The following is a 6,061-nucleotide window of genomic DNA, read 5'->3' on the forward strand; positions in this document are numbered from 1 at the left end:
AAGGGTTTTCCATTGTTTCTCAACAATAAATAGGCCCTCGAGCCTCATTGTAACACGGTTTTTGGAGAACAGTTCAGAGGCATGTAGCCGACACATCTCTTCTCAGAGATAAGCTACCATCGCCCTAGCTGGGTTATTTCCATCTCTATTGGTAAGCATATTACAGTATTTTACAGTAATGAAATGAAGTATTATTTCCGCTGCATCTCTGTTTTTATGGTTATCGCATCTCTGTATTTATGGTTATTGCTGTAATCTATTCCGTTCCTGTCTAAATCCGGATCAGTGGTATCAGAGCGGTCTGCTTTTTCTCTGTTTTTCTTTGCATGTCCCCAACGAGGTCGGGATATAAGGAGTTAGGGCTTGAACTGGTCGAACCTTTGCAAGACTAGCCTCGCAAATCTCGACGACCTCCCATGGCGGATGAGAAGAAAGACGAGGGGGCAGGAGATCCTATCAGAATCTTGCTCGAAGAAGCCCTCGAGTGGCAAAGGAACGCGATGATGGATAGCTTTGCACAAATCCTTCAGCGGCTACCGAGAGGCGACGCATCGGCTTCCAACAACTACTCTAGAAACGCCACACCGTTTAAGGTACAAGTTAATTTTGAAATCCCCATCTTCGAGGGTCAAATAGACGCAGATGCCGTAGATAAATGGTTAAATCTGCTAGATGGGTATTTTTCTGTTCATGAATTTTCAAGTCGGGAAAAGATTGTTTTCGCTCTTCTCAAAGCAGCCCCCCACGTCAAGGACTGGTGGGAAACATACTGCGAGGAGAAGGATGAAAGTACAGGCTCACTGTTTTCAGCCGCCCCCACTTGGAATGACTTTCGGGATGCCATCAAGGAGAAGTACTACCCTGTCAAAAGCTATGAGGACAAATACATCAAATGGACCACACTGCGGCAGGGACGAGACCAAGATGTGCTAGAGTTCACAAATATTTTTCATACCCTTCGCACACAGTTGGGTATCAAAGATTTTGAGCTGCATCTGGTACTCAAATACCGTGGCTGCCTACACAGATACATCCAGGAAGAGATGGAGTTCTTGAACATCTCCTCACTCGGCACAGCATACCGATACGCTGTCAAAATCGAGCAAAAGTTCAAACAGAAGAAGCGAGACTTTGGATTTGCAAATCTGAAGTCCAAAGGACAAAGCCAAGGCGGGGTGACCCAAGACAACCCGTCAAAGCCGCAAGAAAAGAACACCACCACGAAGCCGAAGAAGGACACAGGAAAGTGGTGTGAGTTCCACAAGAGTCCCACTCATAACACAAGTGAGTGTCGGACCAAGCAGTCACTGGTGGCCGAGTTGAAGGCTTCCGAATCAGATGCATGTTCCGACTCTGAGTCAGAACCAGACAAGGGTAATGACAAAGGGAAGCAGATCATTGATGCGGATCCTAGAGCCACTGTTGCTACTGCCAAGATCCAGAAAAATGAGCCCGAAGATCCAGAGGAGGGGGAACGTCTTTTCCACTCACAGATGTGGGTGAAGGGTTCGCCGCTGCAATTCATTGTCGAGAGTGGCAGCCAAAAGAACCTCATTTTAGCAGAGGTCGTGAAGCGGTTGGGCCTACCAACTACACCACACCCACAGCCGTACAGTATCGGTTGGCTTCATGAAGGACGAGATCTCAAAGTTCGCCAGCAGTGCCGCCTTCCCTACAGCATCAAGCCCTTCACAGACGAGGTATTGTGTGATGTTACACCTTTGGATGTTTGTGATGTACTATTAGGCCAGCCATACTTGTGGAGGCGACATGCTATGTATGAGTCAAGGCCTCGCGCTGTCATCATTTCTTTGGATAATTCATTATACAGGATACCGGAGGTAGCCCCAGCTACTGCCACCTCTTTGATCACTGCTAAGAAAGGCAACAAGCTCATCTCACAGACTAGGAAATTTATTTTCTGTCTGGTTCGCTCCCAAAATAAGGGGAAGATAATTACTACATCCATGACCCTCGCGACGGGTTCCTCCACACAGTAGCAGCAACAGAGGGATACAGTCATGACAGAACACAGGAACAACTTCTCCTTACCCGGAGGGGTACCACACAAGTTTCAAGTGGGCGACAAAGTTTGGTTACATTTGCAGAGGGAGCGCCTTACCAGAACCCATCAGAAACTTAGACCACTTCGACATGGTCCTTACACCAGTAACAAGGCTAAGGGAAACAATGCTTTGAAGCACAACATTCCTCCATTCCTTCGCTTGCACCGAGTGTTCAATGTGGACCGTCGCCGACCATGCTCCCCACCATTTATGGACACATCAGAGATTGCAGAACAGCTCACCAGAGACCCAACTCAGCAGAAGCTTCCTCATCTCAGGGAGGAACTCAACGCAATGGGGAACATTGCTTCCTAAGGGGGGAGGAATGATCCAGGTGGATGTTGGTGGCCACCCACCTATCCCATTTGGACCCCCACAACTGTCTCTTTCAGTTTTTCTGTTTCCTTAATTATAGCACAGTCTACTATTTTTAGCAGTTTTTCGGGTCCTAAACTTCCGGAGCCGTTTTGAGGCCCTAAATGATGTTTTTTGGGGGCGATTTTTCTGACTAAAAATTGTCTTTTCCATCGTAGTCCTCGGAGATATCTTTCCAATGGGCTATCATGCGCGTCAAACGAAGATAGTACGACCAATTCGCGACCCCGGGAAGTTGATGTACCAACTTACCCAAAAACGGCGCCCACAATTTGGCGTTTCATCTTCTAGGGTTAGGTTTTTGAATGTGAAGGGTTTTCCATTGTTTCTCAACAATAAATAGGCCCTCGAGCCTCATTGTAACACGGTTTTTGGAGAACAGTTCAGAGGCATGTAGCCGACACATCTCTTCTCAGAGATAAGCTACCATCGCCCTAGCTGGGTTATTTCCATTTCTATTTGTAAGCATATTACAGTATTTTACAGTAATGAAATGAAGTATTATTTCCGCTGCATCTCTGTTTTTATGGTTATCGCATCTCTGTATTATGGTTATTGCTGTAATATATTGCGTTCCTGTCTAAATCCGGATCAGTGGTATCAATGCGGTCTGCTTTTTCTCTATTTTTCTTTGCATGTCCCCAACGAGGTCGGGATATAAGGAGTTAGGGCTTGAATTGGTCGAACCTTTGCAAGACCAGCCTCGCAAATCTCGACGACCTCCCATGGCGGATGAGAAGAAAGACGAGGGGGCAGGAGATCCTATCAGAATCTTGCTCGAAGACGCCCTCGAGCGTCAAAGGAACGCGATGATGGATAGCTTTGCACAAATCCTTCAGCGGCTACCCAGAGGCGACGCATCGGCTTCCAACAACTACTCTAGAAACGCCACACTGTTTAAGGTACAAGTTAATTTTGAAATCCCCATCATCGAGGGTCAAATAGACGCAGATGCCGTAGATAAATGGTTAAATCTGCTAGATGGGTATTTTTCTGTTCATGAATTTTCAAGTTGGGAAAAGATTGTTTTCGCTCTTCTCAAAGCAGCCCCCCACGTCAAGGACTGGTGGGAAACATACTGCGAGCAGAAGGATGAAAGTACAGGCTCACTGTTTTCAGCCGCCCCCACTTGGAATGACTTTCGGGATGCCATCAAGGAGCAGTACTACCCTGTCAAAAGCTATGAGGACAAATACATCAAATGGACCACACTGCGGCAGGGACGAGACCAAGATGTGCCAGAGTTCACAAATATTTTTCATACCCTTCGCACACAGTTGGGTATCAAAGATTCTGAGCTGCATCTGGTACTCAAATACCGCGGCTGCCTACACAGATACATCCAGGAAGAGATGGAGTTCTTGAACATCTCCTCACTCGGCACAACATACCGATACGCTGTCAAAATCGAGCAAAAGTTCAAACAGAAGAAGCGAGACTTTGGATTTGCAAATCTGAAGTCCAAAGGACAAAGCCAAGGCGGGGTGACCCAAGACAACCCGTCAAAGCCGCAAGAAAAGAACACCACCACGAAGCCGAAGAAGGACACAGGAAAGTGGTGTGAGTTCCACAAGAATCCCACTCATAACACAAGTGAGTGTCGGACCAAGCAATCACTGGTGGCCAAGTTGAAGGCTTCCGAATCAGATGCATGTTCCGACTCTGAGTCAGAACCAGACAAGGGGAATGACAAAGGGAAGCAGATCATTGATGCTGATCCCAGAGCCACTGTTGCTACTGCCAAGATCCAGAAAAATGAGCCCGAAGATCCAGAGGAGGGGGAATGTCTTTTCCACTCACAGATGTGGGTGAAGGGTTCGCCGCTGCAATTCATTGTCGACAGTGGCATCCAAAAGAACCTCATTTCAGCAGAGGTCGTGAAGCGGTTGGGCCTACCAACTACACCACACCCACAGCCGTACAGTATCGGTTGGCTTCACGAAGGATGAGATCTCAAAGTTCGCCAGTAGTGCCGCCTTCCCTACAGCATCAAGCCCTTCACAGACGAGGTATTGTGTGATGTTACACCTCTGGATGTTTGTGATGTACTATTAGGCCAGCCATACTTGTGGAGGCAACATGCTGTGTATGAGTCAACGCCTCGCGCTGTCATCATTTCTTTGGATAATTCATTATATAGGATACCGGAGGTAGCCCCACCTACTGCCACCTCTTTGATCACTGCTAAGAAAGGCAGCAAGCTCATCTCACAGACTAGGAAATTTATTTTCTGTCTGGTTCGCTCCCAAAGTAACGGGAAGATCATTACTACATCCGTGACCCCCGCGAAGGGTTCCTCCACACAGTGGCAGCAACAGATGGATACAATCATGACAGAACACAGGAACAACTTCTCCTTACCCGGAGGGGTACCACACAAGTTTCTGGTGGGCGACAAAGTTTGGTTACATTTGCAGAGGGAGCGCCTTACCAGAACCCATCAGAAACTCAGACCACTTCGACATGGTCCTTACACCAGTAACAAGGCTACGGGAAACAATGCTTTGAAGCACAACATTCCTCCATTCCTTCGCTTGCACCGAGTGTTCAATGTGGACCGTTGCCGACCATGCTCGCCACCATTTCTGGACACATCAGAGATTGCAGAACAGCTCACCAGAGACCCAACTCAGCAGAAGCTTCCTCATCTCAGGGAGGAACTCAACGCAATGGGGACCATTGCTTCCTAAGGGGGGAGGAATGATCCAGGTGGATGTTGGTGGCCACCCACCTATCCCATTTGGACCCCCACAACTGTCTCTTTCAGTTTTTCTGTTACCTTAATTATAGCACAGTTTACTATTTTTAGCATTTTTTCGGGTCCTAAACTTCCGGAGCCGTTTTGAGGCCCTAAATGATGTTTTTTGGGAGCGATTTTTCTGACAAAAAATCTTCTTTTCCGTCGTAGTCCTCGGAGAGATATTTCCAATGGGCTATCATGCAGGTCAAACGAAGATAGTACGACCAATTCGCGACCCCGGGAAGTTGATGTACCAACTTACCCAAAAACGGGGCCCACAATTTGGCGTTTCATCTTCTAGGGTTAGGTTTTTGAATGTGAAGGGTTTTCCATTGTTTCTCAACAATAAATAGGCCCTCGAGCCTCATTGTAACACGGTTTTTGGAGAAGAGTTCAGAGGCATGTAGCCGACACATCTCTTCTCAGAGATAAGCTACCATCGCCCTAGCTGGGTTATTTCCATTTCTATTTGTAAGCATATTACAGTATTTTACAGTAATGAAATGAAGTATTATTTCCGCTGCATCTCAGTTTTTATGGTTATCGCATCTCTGTATTTATGGTTATTGCTGTAATCTATTGCATTCCTGTCTAAATCCGGATCAGTGGTATCAGAGCGGTCTGCTTTTTCTCTGTTTTTCTTTGCATGTCCCCAACGAGGTCGGGATATAAGGAGTTAGGGCTTGAACTGGTCGAACCTTTGCAAGACTAGCCTCGCAAATCTCGACGACCTCCCATGGCGGATGAGAAGAAAGACGAGGGGGCAGGAGATCCTATCAGAATCTTGCTCGAAGAAGCCCTCGAGTGGCAAAGGAATGCGATGATGGATAGCTTTGCACAAATCCTTCAGCGGCTACCCAGAGGCGACGCATCCGCTTCC

The sequence above is a fragment of the Pinus tabuliformis genome, chromosome 8, assembly GCF_031772625.1.
Source record: "Pinus tabuliformis cultivar Carrire ecotype Pingquan chromosome 8, CPIR1, whole genome shotgun sequence".
Lineage (NCBI taxonomy): Eukaryota > Viridiplantae > Streptophyta > Pinopsida > Pinales > Pinaceae > Pinus > Pinus tabuliformis.